The following is a 13408-nucleotide window of genomic DNA, read 5'->3' on the forward strand; positions in this document are numbered from 1 at the left end:
AATATAATTTTCGGACAATGTTTGAACGACTGGTGCTTTAGCATGTTGACTTTTCTTAGGCTGACATTTTTCTTCACATGCAGCTATTCCAACATGCACACGCTTTTCTGAAGTAGACATCGACATGGCACAACCATTTTCTTCGCTTTCACTTGATACTGATATGGAGGAACTGTTTGACGATGATTAGTATGACAACCGGCGTCATTCAGTGTCGATTTGTCGTACTTGATCTTCGCTGGGTCTTGTGGGTGCGCGTCAAATGTTGCTTCTGGAACTTTCAAGCAGCCATTTTGTCTTTGTGCCGTAATGCACTTGTTTTTCTCTTTGCTTTACAAACCGTCACAAAATGGTTCTCCTTCCCACAGCCCTTGCATATCTGTCCAATGGAAGGACGTTTGTTGTCACGTGGCAATGAAAATCCACATCTAAAACATAACTTCTTTTCATGAGTAGATATCACCTTGTGTCCTTCAGTCTTTGCTTTGATTTGCTTTTCACACTCATGAGTGATTCATTCTTGGCACCTCCTACCTCCATGTCAGCAGCTTGTCGATCAGCATGTTCTTCAGCTCTAGCAGCCATTAACACTCATTCCAGACTCAGGGTTTCTCTTAGCATTCTCCTTCTGAAGGAATCGGACAAGCAACCATCAGTGACTCTGAGACGTATGTCTTCTTCATCATTAAATTCATGGAACTTACAGTGTTTGATTGTGTTAAGTCTCTCTACAAATTAATCGATGGTTTCGTCAACTTTCTGTCATTCTTGACTGAAAATACATCTTTCATAGTCAACATTTGACATTGGATTGAATTTGAGTTTAAAGGCTTACTTAATATGACGGTATGTGATTTCTTCGTCAGTTCGTGGCATTTTCTTTATGACTTCCTGTACGCTTTCACCAACAACATTTTTGAGTTATTTCATAATCTTTTTATCAGTTTCTTCAAGGGCATCAATGAACTCTTCAAATGTAAATTATCAATGCAGTCCATTGGTCGCCAATATTTTGCTGTTTGGCGGTATTGAATGATGGCGGTTTCAAGAAAGCAACATCTTTGTAGAACAGTTTGGAACTTAATGAGGTGGGATGTGGCGGTCTTTTGCCCACTGTTTCTAGCTCATTCTCTGAGACCTTGTGACGTACCAGCCTTTGGATAATGTTTTTTTTTTTTTTGAGTATCTTTGGCTATGTTTATTATTTTTTTTAATTTGTTTTTTTTTTATCTGACCACACATGATGACATACATAGCTGTGCGCCTATCCTTTGGATAATTCTGTATGTTACAGAGAAACATGATTTTCATCTTGGACTCCATTGAAACAACAACCTGCCACTATTCCGAACCCCTCACTGACTTTAGGTTTTCAAGAAATGTGGAGCTGTTCTAAGCCCCACCCAGCGGCTTTGGTGGCCCGCCTCTGGTATGGACGGCTCTGTAAGCACTATCCCAGGCACTTCTCCTGGGGCTTCTGTGCTGCAATGTGAAGCCTCTCTTAAATAACTCTGGTAAGCGGACAACCGTTTCTTGCATCTACGTTGCTTTGCTTCTGGCTTCTCTGCGCACTTGCTTACACCTGCTTGGTCTCTGCCTCACAGCACTACTAATCACAGTTTTAACTTGTGCTTGGCTGTCGCTTTGTACTTTTTGACACCAGGTTGATCTCTACTTGGCAGCAATTGTGATCACAGCGTTATCACTCTGTACAAAGTAGGACCATACGTTGTGTAGTTGCGCAGTACCTTTATGTATGGCCTGAAAAGTGACGCGTCGATTCTCTGTAAATGCTTTAGTTTTCAACAGCTGCACAGTGGCTGTAACTGCACTTTGACTCAACATGCATTAGCCGTTGATTCTGTACTACAACAGTGGCACATGTAGCACACACTAGCAGTTTGCTTGGACCACAGCAAGCTCTGAGAGAACACTGTCAATCTTCGGGTTACTTATCCTCTGTCTCGTTGCCATTTGTAGCTTCTTCCCAGCAGGGGTACCTGTAAGTGACTTCACCACATACAGAGCTTGGTATCACACAGCTTTATTCTTTTGCGTGGAACTGGGAATTCAACATTCTAAAGGAACCTTCACTGCAGTGCCCTCTTTACATTACTTCATAGGTGTACGGAGTTTATCAGGAGCCAAAAGGGTTCTGTCCTTGTTAATTGGCAAGACACTACATCATGCTATGATGATTTATACTTAAAGTGCTGGCGAGCAGAAATCCCAACTCAAGGGGGAGGTGGGTGCTGATGAGCATGGAAAGTTCAGGGTCTCACAGGGTAAAGACTGGATAAGGGAGGGCACCTCAGACAGCCTATACCAAAAAACAGTGTTTGACTTGTAGGTATCTTGGGGTCTTCCCGATGGTCATGCGTAATGAGGAGAGATGATTCACTGATGAGTCTGCAAAATGTGATCTTCTAAGGCAAACAGAGCAGTGGCACTCTAGTGCCTGGTGCAGGTCTCAGGTCCTCAGTGCTTTCTGAGTAGCTGAGTCTTTCAAGACTTTGTAGAGTGAGTATGGGATGGTTCTATATCCCTGTGACAGGTGATAGTTCAAAAATCCTACCTTTGGTTCCGAAGGAAGGCATTGATGTGTGTCATGTCACTGGTTTACTCCTTCCTTTGTGCTTGTTGAAAGATCTTCCACAAAGTAAGATGTAAACTGATGTTCTGATAACCGGAACCTGTTTGAGCATCAAAATTCTGCTAATTGGAGGATTGCTAGGAAGATGCTCAAATCCTTCGATATGTACATGCCGCTTCATGGTAACAAAGCCACGCATAATATTTGCTATGTATTTAAATTGATAGAAAGTAAAAATGTCAATAATACTTGCAAGGAATGGGAATTGTACCCAGATAAACCTCAACCAGTGTTGAAGTGGAGCTTCTTTCCTAATTGTCACAATACGGGGATGGTCATAGAACCCATGCGTTTGTCTCGTGCAGAAACAAGTGGCTATCTTCTTGGCCTTTCTTTGACGTTTATGGATGAAACCCAGAACCACAACGACCTCGAGTACACTAGGCTGCACGGGGAGAGGGGATGTAGGAGTAACAGGAGACCATGTAAAGGAATCCAGGGGGCACAGCGTCCATACAAATCAATAATCATTTTCTTTTGGAACCCACTTACTTTGGGGACATGAACCTTCCCACAAGAAGAAGTACCTCATCTCATGTACTACTTTTCACCCTGATGGCAGACACCTCATACTCAGAGGACAGGGAAGGGTGAAGGAGGGGTCCCAGTTATCTCAGATAGGTGAGTTTTACCAGGGACCCCTCAAGGGTTTCAATACAAAGCCGAACCCTGTATGACAAAGACTGCCTCCACCTGTTGGGAATTAGATAGCCTGGAAAGTGGGGCTGTCGTCTTCTGTTACAAAGACATACACCTGGTGCGGGCTGCCATCTACCTGAGAGGCCAGTACTCTACTGAGGAGAAACATTGAAAATCATTCTTTGGCATCCCTCGGGACAAGTTGCCGAAATAGGAAATTATATCAGGTCTGATAAAGCTGCTGGACTTTTGAGTTGTATGGCACAGTGCTTCTGCTCCATGGATGTCTTACTGTACTGCATATTTTAAGAGTGCTTGGTTTCTCAATCTATTTCTTGAATCGAATCAGACGATTTCCCCCACCATACCTCCTGTAACTTAGGATAGTGAGCTATTGGATTTATGTGATCTGCATAATTGGAGTATTACACCTCGAGCACATGGACAATCCTTTGGCTTAAATGTATATTACTTAAAACCAAGTACGTCTGATGATGGAATACCTACATGTAGTGTTTTGAGATTTGCTTTACTTTTTTGCCTACTTGGGCCTATTCCTGTTCAGAAGAATTGTGCATTTTATTCTTCCATTGGTGGTATTGCTACAGGTTTAGCCCCTTCCATGCTGGGCGGATTCCCCTGCTGTGCTGATCTTTTCCTGCGCGGGCGTGGTCATGACGGAACGGTTCCGTCATGAGCACAGCTCAACCGTGGCTCATGACGGAACCGTTCCGTCATGAGCACCGAAGGGGTTATATATGCTTCTGTTACTGCAGTATTCACATAGTATTTGTTTTTGGAAAAAAAGGACCCATTATCTGCTTGAGCAAGGGACAGGATGCTTCAGAAATCTACTTACCCTGTCAAAACTCTGCTTGTCCCTTTTAGTGCCATGCAGTGAGAGGGCATGTTATGGCAACTTTCTCATTATATCAGAGCTCTAGTAACAGCTTCTCTGATTAGGCTCACTTTATATCAAGGTTTGGATTCTAGCAAGGCTCTGATTATACCACATTTCTGAAAATTGCATAGAGTGGGTGAAAGACAAGTGGGAGTTCTAGCTCTGAATGTCCTCTGAGACTTTGCATTCCCACTAACTTGAAAGAATAAAGGCATTCACCAACGCCTTCCTAGTCTCACAGGTTTGATCAAGGGTTAACCTAACTTTTGCAGTTTGGTTGGTGGCGGGAGACTAGCAGTAGGGGAAATGCCCAAGTATGTCTGTGAACACCATACCCTCGGAGGCAAAGGGGTAGATTGGGTCACACATGAGAAGAGTACGTCTAACAACTTGACAAAAGTTAGATTTTCTCCCCTGAGGCTTTTGTGCTCTCCCATTACTCCTTGGGGACTCTGCTACAACAGTCCCTTAAAGTGCAGTTGGACGCAGGTGGACTCATGATATGGAAGATGGCTATTCGCATTTGTTTGTAGTAGGCGGACGTAGTTACCATATTCTTGGCTTTGTATTGGTCTGGGTGCTCTTTCTTTTAGGCAGTACATCCCATATTGGCTCAACTGGCTGAGTATGCTTTTCTCTGCTGCAGTTTCTTGATCGAAGCTAGAGACAGAACAACCTAGCTAGAGTTGCCTGCTTAGCAGTGGCATGCTGTTAACTAAGGGAAGACAGCTACGTGTGACAGTTGTCTCAGTTGCAACCTTGCAGTGTTTGGAAACTGCGGGTTGTAGTCATTACAGAAGGCACACATTTAGAGGAAAGGTCATTAGGTAGCCCCCCCTAACCTGGGTGCTTGGTACCTGTACCCCAAGACAGTCAGCTGCCTTAACCATCAGCCATGTTATAACCTGGACGTTGGAACAGTATCCCTTGTTGAAAGACGTTTCTCCTTGGATGAAGCCCAATCTCAAAGAACTCTGCTGAAGTTTACCACCTACTAGGAGGATGCTAGGGGTGGCAGTGGAAGGGAGGCTTTTTTTAGTGTCCTGCAGGGATGGGCATTTTGTTTATTTGTAAACATTCTCCTGCGTGAGAGTTGGGATTCAAATTGCATAAGCAGGAAGAAGTGGTTGGAAGCAGCTGTCATGCCACAGTGTTGCATGCTTGACCTCTAAGCCTGCATGTAGTTTGTGCTTTCAGGACAATAAGTTTGAAGGTGACCCCCACGTTTTCATATTATTTTTGATCCACTACTTTTTTGTTTGCAATACTCTCTGTACACCAGATTCTTGACGTTTCTCAGGACATTAAAGAGGTATCTTTTTCAAGTGTTTTTCATCTTTTCTTCCATTTCCCTGTTTTCGTGCTCTTCTAGAAGTGAAATGAAAACATAATCCATATTTTAAAATTTTGCATTTTTTTCCCCCAATCTTACTCTGCTTTTTTCATTTTCATTACAGGTAACTTACCTGCTTGACCTATTTTCATTTAGTCTTATATTGAGAGTTTCTCATCCATGTGCTTTATTTAAATTGTTTGTCTTGTTTGAGTTTAGTTGTTAAATTTGTTTTTGTTTATACTACTCTGTTTATTTAAATTTTTTCACATTTGTTGGGATGGGAATTTCCCCTGTATGGTGTAAAATTGTGTCCTCTGTCGTGTGCGCTCTAACTATGAGTATCGGGTGTCCAAGTTTTGGACTCTGACCCCAGTCTCACATTGATCTAGCTTGTGTTTGATGGCTTAGGCCTGCTTTTTATAATGAGTCTGATCCTGGACCTGGGTGGGGGCACCAAGCGTGCCCTCCATCGTGGCAGAGGACTAGAGTTGTTGCAGGTTTGTGCATGTAGCAGAGTGTTGGCAGTAGGCCGTGGTTTTTAGAAATCATAACATGACCAGTCCTTTTTATCTGTATCTGAAGAGTAGAGGCCAACTGGCCCACTTGTTTAAAGTCTGCAGCTACTGATAAATTCAGGTATTAGTACTGAGAACCAGAGTGCATGGTTAAGTGTATATTGTGTGACAACTGTGGTGCCCTGGTCTGATTGACCCCTTAAAAATTCACTTAGATCCTTTTAAGACAGAGGGCTGCTGATAAGTCTTCCACAAGACCACCATTTATGGAAGGAGTTAACAGTGGGATTGCAGTTCCTGTTGTTAGAGTGTGAAAGGCCCTTAAATAGGGAGTCAGCCTTTTGCCTTTCTTCCTGATCACTGTCACATATGACTGTTGATAGTCAAGTGAAGATTGCCCACCCTGTTTTGTGCCTCTGTATCCTGGAGAGATGCTCTGTTATGAATAGCATCCCTCTAGACAAAGGTTCCTGAGATGAACACATGAATGAGATCAGACCCAAACTAGTTCTGTAGGGCAGACAGAATACACATCCCTTGTCTGCCATCTGGATAAAATTGGAAGCTGTTGACACACTTGTTGTTCCAGTTTCCAGTTCTCTATACCCAAGGAGGGGGTGCTCCACAGAATATCTAAACGACTACTGCTCAACCAGAGGTAGTGTCTACCAGAAAGCCAGATTCCTAGAGGGAAGGGTACTTCACCTGAGCTTGATCTGGAGGAAGAACTGTTTTCCCTGTGCTGAAACTCATGTAATGTCCTGCCTGGAACAGAAGGGGAATGAGCGAGCAACCTTGCGGGAGGACCTTGTTATGTTTGCCTTGTGTGTCCCTGCGAGGACACCGTTTGTTGTTACGCCGTTCATGTGTCCCCGTGAGGACACCGTACCGCCACCCTTGTCACCAGCTGTCAGTTTGTTTTGACAGTTGGACAGCTGATGACAAGCAGAGTGGCAGCATTCCTTGCGCTCCACCACGCGGAGCCTGTGTTGGTGTATTTACTCGAATAAAAGAATTTACTACTCAAGCCCCATGTGCGAACAATTTTTTACAGAATTGGCGACGAGCACCAACACGCGGACCCACCAGAAGCATGTTCTATCGGCACTTCATCAGAGGAAACAAAAAAAAGAATTTTGCGAAATATTACGCTGCCAAAGCTGAATAAAGAAGAAGAAAAAGATTTTTTTCTTAAAAGGTCAGTCAGCAAAAGTAAAATAAGTGAAAAAGGACAATGATATACTGAAAAGTCCAACACGATGCATGAGAACAGAATGATGATTATTGAAGATTAACTCTTTGCGGTGAAGGAACGGAATTAAAGTGTGACAGGTTGTCAACCATTAAGTAATACCACAAACCTACTACATATGAGAAACTGCTGGAAGTTAATTGGTCGAGAGTGAAGAACCAACAACTCTAGTGTGACAGTTCAACGGAATCAACCGCCGGCATCAACTGTCAGCTGAGTGCGCGTCAGAAGCGGCAGGCGTTTGCAACAGCTGATAAGAGAAACGTGCTGATGTCACGCACCGGCGGCCATCTTAAATCACCAGAAATCAGCGTTTTAGCCTATTTAATGACGCAGCCACACGTAAACATGCCTCCATCTTAGGCTTCAACAGAAAAAAAAGGAAAGTAAACAAATTTGACCGGAGCACAGGAGGAGCAACCCGCTTGCAACTCTTCAAGTACTATTCAGCTCACAGAAAACTATTGGGGGTACTGTCAATAAAGGTGAGCACATTATATAGTGAAAGTTACCAAGCAGAGCTGTGCCTAAATAATAAAGGGCGGTAGCATAATAAACAGTACCAAAGCATTCAACTGAAACCTCCTCAGGAACTATTTACAATTGGAACATACTTATGCAATATAGTCACAACAGTACTTAAGCTAAAACATTAACCTACTAAAACATGGCTTCTGGGCATTTGTGGAACATACCATCCCCTCAAGCATTCCTGCCCACAGGTGGTGAACCATTACTCAAGTGGGAGGAATGGAGGGAATATTTCATAAATTATATCTCGAATTTTGAAGATGACAAAGATTTTAAAGCAGAATAGAAATACAAAATGTTCCTACACTGTCTAGGTGCTGGTGGTATTAAAGTATTCAATAAAAAAAATAAGAAAGCCAGAGGGGAGAATGAGGGCGATGTATTTTTAAATGCAATCGACGACCTTAACACCTACTACAAACCTACTGTTTGCGTAGGTGTGGATAGGTATAAATTCTTCCACAGAAAGCAAGGGAAGTATGAGTCCATTGACGACTATGTGTCGGCACTAAAAAACCTTGCCATCAATTGACGTTTTGGAGGTCTGCACGATTAATTCATAAGGGACCAAATTTTCATGCAAGGGTCAAATTCCAACATACAGGACAATTTGTGGGCTAACGGTGAATACCCCCTACAGAACATCATTGACATTGCGAGAAAAGCAGAACTTACAGGTCGTTGTGCCAAAGCAGTTCTAAATGAAAGCAAAGAAAAGAAGGAGGGGGAGACTGTAAATAAAATAACAGAATTCAGACGCAATCCCAAACAAACGTGGAGCAACAAGGGATCAAAAAGTACTTACAACAAACCTGTTGGGGGCAACAAGACGCGTTGCTACAGGTGTGGAAGCACTACCCACATGGCAGATGACATGAAATACCCAGCTCGCGGCATTAATTGTTCATACTGTGGAGTATTTGGACATTTTCAAAAAGCTTGCCGTAAAAAATATGCACGCTCAGTCAAAGTTGTGGATGAGGAGGGAGCAGTATACCAAGGCACATCAGAAGATGATGTCAACATGTTTGTGCTGAACATAGAGGAAGATCAGATCGACAAGCTCAATGACGACAGCGCTCTTAAAAAGTAAAAGCCAGTATGCAACATGATCATTGGGGGGGCGAGATCAGTATTGTAGCTAACTCAGGTTCGCCATACACAATAGTCAACCACAAAGTGTGGGAAGAAAAGTTCAAGCCTAGAATTGGTGGACAACTCGAAAGACCAGACGTCATCATCAAGTCCTTCACAGGTGAACCAATTGATGTATGTGGTTTCAGGAAGCTAGTTTTCGAGTTCAAGGGAAGGCAATCCACCGCAAAACTGTATGTGGCTGTGGTTGGACCATCAGTGCTAGGGTGGATGGACCAGGGTAACCTAGGAATCATACGCGACCCCAGCAAGTCTGATCCTGTTTTGGTAGTTCAAAGCAGGGATGACTGGTGAATCCATGCTGCACAAATACCCGAGGGTTTTTAGCGGTAAAATAGGTGCACTGAAAGTGTACCAACATGGAATCCAAGTAAAACCAGAGGCCATTCCAATCGTACACAAAGCAAGAAATCTACCGTTCACTATCAAAGATGAAGTAAAAACACAACTGGACAAGCTGCTTGAAGATGGCATCATTGAACGAGTAGAGGCCTCGGAGTGGGTTGCACCATTGGTCGTGGCCAAACGTCCCAATGGAAAATTGAGGTTGTGCGTCGATCTGCGCGACCTCAACAGCAACACAGTCGTCAAACCATTTCCTCTCCCAAGGATAAACAAGATGTTGGCCAGCACCAAGGGGGTTAAGTGGTTTTCTACAATCGATTTGAAGTCAGCCTACCACCAGGTACCCCTGCATCGCTACAGCTTACTACCTTCATCACGCCCTTTGGATGTTTCAGGTTTACCAGGGTACCATTCAGTTTGGCTTCAGCTGCGGCGATGTTCTAGAGGCTAATGCAAAGAAGTCTCTGGAGTCCTTATGTTCCAAGATGATAAACTGATAATGGGTAAGACCAAGGAGGAACATGATACCAAAGTACAGCAAGTTCTAGATATCCTGGATGCCAAAGGGTTAACAGCAGAGCACAAGAAGTGCAAATTTGCATGCAATTCAGAGAACTATCTAGGTCATGAAATCACAGGAGAGGGTATAAAACCTAAAAAAGAACTCTTACATGCAATTAAGAATTCACCTGTGCCAAGCAACAAGGATGAGTTAAGGTCCTTCTTTGATCTTGTTGAGTTTTATGCGAAGTTTGTATAAAAAACTTTCAAGCAAGACATTCGAATTGAGACAACTTCTTAAGCTGAAAAACAAGTTCCAATGGACGGAGGTGAGTCAACAAGCATTCTGTACATTAAAAGAAGAAATGTGCTCCACCTTACCATTGCAGGGTTTTGACCTGTCTCTAGAGAACTTTTTGTCACTACAGATGCAAGATCCAAAGGGATAGGTGCTGTACTCACCCAAAAAGACAAAAAAAGGTGGAGTGTACGATAACTTTTGCATTGCGCGCCTTGACCACCTCCGAGGAGAAATTCTCAGTCATTGAGCGTGAAGCACTTGCGAGCGTATGGGCTCTGGAACATTTCAGACAATTCATTTGGGGAAACAAAGTCACGCTGTGCACCGACCACAAACCCCTAACTAAAGTGTTGTACAAAGGGCTGTACGCGGCGTCGCCAAGGCTGGCAAGATTATCAGTGCGCCTGTTTGACTACAATTACAACATTCAGTATGTGCCAGGCGTAAAGAATGTTGTAGCAGAGCCACAAGCCACTACTGCCTCTAGGACATTGTGTGTTGCCACGTCTGCCTCCTGCGAGCAGAGCTGAGCTGAGCTACCTACTGCCCTGACTGGCTGGCGTATCTCCTCCCCAGCAAGAGAGGAACATAGACTGGAGAGCAAGAGGCCAATGCAAGGTCTACTGCATCCCCAAACTAAGGACAATAGACTGAGCACTATTACTGCCAAAGACTGGTAATAGGGGCGAAAAAGTGCTACAACTCCAGTAGTACCAAAACCAGAGCAGTTGTACAGTATAGAAGGGAAAGGGAACAGAGTAAGAAACTGGGGCAGCCTTATATGTAAGTATTAGCCTCATGCCTGTTGCCCGGGTATTTGATACTTTTTGTTAGTGTGTAGTGCTGAGTTTTATGGTACAATAATTTATTAAAAAATTTTAATTTTAAAAAGATAAACCCCGGGCTGGACTATCATTTTACTGCTCTGTTGAGTATTCACCCTTCTGTACCACCCACTAGCATCCCTGAGAAGCTTGTGACTGCTCGCCATCGCTGACACTGAGAGGCAAGTTCTGATACATCTAACACTAGCCACCCCAGGGGCTGTGGTCCAGTAGTACCTCCCCGTGTCTGACAACATTATTTCATCTACATTACTTATTTTCTTTTTTAATGGAATTGATACTGGTCCTTCTTAAATTAAAAAAAATATGGTTTTGCAGCCTTTTTGTTTTTCTGATTATAACTCTATAGGTGTGTACTCTGATTTCTTCAAAAATCTGTGCTCTCAGTTTAAGGAAAGCAAAGCTGATTTGCAGTTAGTTGCTCTTTTTGTGGGGTGTTGTCGCTATTTGGAGCCACTGTGAGCACACATTTGGAAAGAAGGATCAAAGACTGTGAGGTTTTATTTCTGCAGATGGTGAAAGGTACCACAAGGAGCTCATGGATTTCAATTACCCACCATATAGTGCAAGTGTGTATTTATGTAATGTCGATGCTGGGTATTTTCCTGCAGGATATCCACCAACGAAGACACTGTTGTGGTGAACTTTGTTGCTAAAATTGACTTTGAATATTCTTATCTATGTAGCTGTGTCCGTGAACGTGAACAGTATTTTCTGCCTTTTGGAAATAGTGACCGTTACACCATTCACTAAGAGACACATTTGTTTACCTCTTTCGTTTTAGGCAGAGGTTCAATCAAACTCCAAAATGGCGCGAGTCTCATGGGTTTCTGCATATGGTACCACATCGCGGCTGCTGCATTCCTGTTCATGCTGATCGCCAGGTGAGGCGTGAGAATGCCATGGAAGATGCTGCCACTTGTGATGTTACTGGTGAGAAAGTTTGATTACTGGAGTTGGCGTAATCATTACTGGAGGTGACGTATCGATTACTGGAAGTGACGTAACCTTCCCGGATCCCTGCATGGTGAACGAGTCTGGCAGTGTCCCCCAGTGATTCATTGTTTTAGTGGTCTGAGTGCCTTTCATTCTCTTGCCTACTGACAGCTTTCACTGTCTGTTGTTGAAGATGTATTCTCTAATACAGTCAAATGTATGTAGTGGGCCATGGGCCAGCCCCAGGCTCTTGGCTCGATAGGTTTATTATTTGTCTCATTTCACTGCCTATTATTTGATGACTTTGCTCCCTATTCTTTTTTTACCCCACTTATGGAGCATTTCCTCTTTACTATGTTCTGATTATATTACTTGTGTCCTTCCACTTGCTGCTTGCATTCAAGGAAACACTTTTTATTTTGCCTTTAGCACTCCATAGTGTTCTGCTTTCTCCCTAAAAATACCCTCTCGGTGAGACCCCATCCAAGTAGCCACAAGGCATACTGGCTGACTAAGCTCCAACTGGGGTGGTTGTTTGTCACTGGGGTCCCAGCGCCAGTCCTACTGTGGCTGTGCAAACTAGGCGAAGTATAACAATTTATGCACTTGACTTTCAGGGCAGCACAGGGAGGTGGTATGGGCGCACAAACTCAGACCTCTGTAATCAAACAGTAGGCACAGTGTATCACTATCCAACTTGGTGCTTGTCATTTTGTTAATGCAATTTGAAAAGTGCTACGCACACCCAGAGGTCTCCTGGCGCTAACCAAATATAACTACAAAACGAGTTATGTGTATTTGTAAAGCACACTATCACCCGCGAGGGTGTCCTGCTGTTCAGCAGTTGTGTGGGTGCGCCTAGCCCTACTTTGGATAGGTAGTTATTTGATAAGCAAGTTCTTCAGCTTCTTTCGGAATTCAAGCAGAGGGGAGGAGGTTCTAATAATGGAGTCCGAGGTTGTTTCATGCTAAAGGAGAGAGGTAAGAGAACATCCGTCCTACTGATCTGGTTCTATGTATGCATGGGAGGTTGGTAGAAGGTAATGTGAATGCTCAGGTAGGTGGGGCCTAAGTTGTGTAGTACCTCTAGTGCGTGTGTGTGAGTGAGGAGTTTGAAAAGAGCACATTTGTATATCGGGAGCCAGTGGAGCTCCCTGAGGTGTGGTGTGATGTGAGTCCTGTGTGAGAGGATGAGTCTTGAGTCTGGCTGATGAGATCTGGATGGTTTGTGGTCTTCTGGAGAGTTGCTTGGTGATGCTGACATAGAATTAAATTAAGTTAAAGAGAAAGATTTTCCTGAAGCGTACAATATGGATTTGTGGACCATTGATTAGCAGCAATTACCATTGATTAGCAGCAATTAAGAAAAGGATTTTCCACCAGGTCTACAATTTGTGAACATAAGGAACTTGTAGAATATTAGCATTAGACAAACAAAGTGTCATAGTGAGTTTATACCAAATAAACTGCATTTTTAAGAATCAAGGGGCCTATTCAT

The 13408-nt window shown here is 43.4% G+C and overlaps 1 protein-coding gene across 3 annotated transcripts in view; it reads left to right on the top strand.

The window, feature by feature from the left end:
* Positions 1 to 13408, top strand: part of BTBD18 (BTB domain containing 18) — a 211333-nt gene that overhangs the window by 4143 nt on the left and 193782 nt on the right. For 2 of the 3 annotated variants that reach the window (XM_085651385.1, XM_085651386.1), the window contains exon 2: positions 11759 to 11858. The gene's annotated coding sequence lies outside the window, so the exon portion shown is untranslated. Of the gene's footprint in view, positions 1 to 11758; positions 11908 to 13408 lie in introns of all 3 variants that reach the window. The other variant, XM_085651387.1, reaches the window with a different exon arrangement.

Source organism: Triturus cristatus, chromosome 4_1 (assembly GCF_964204655.1).
Source record: "Triturus cristatus chromosome 4_1, aTriCri1.1, whole genome shotgun sequence".
NCBI lineage: Eukaryota > Metazoa > Chordata > Amphibia > Caudata > Salamandridae > Triturus > Triturus cristatus.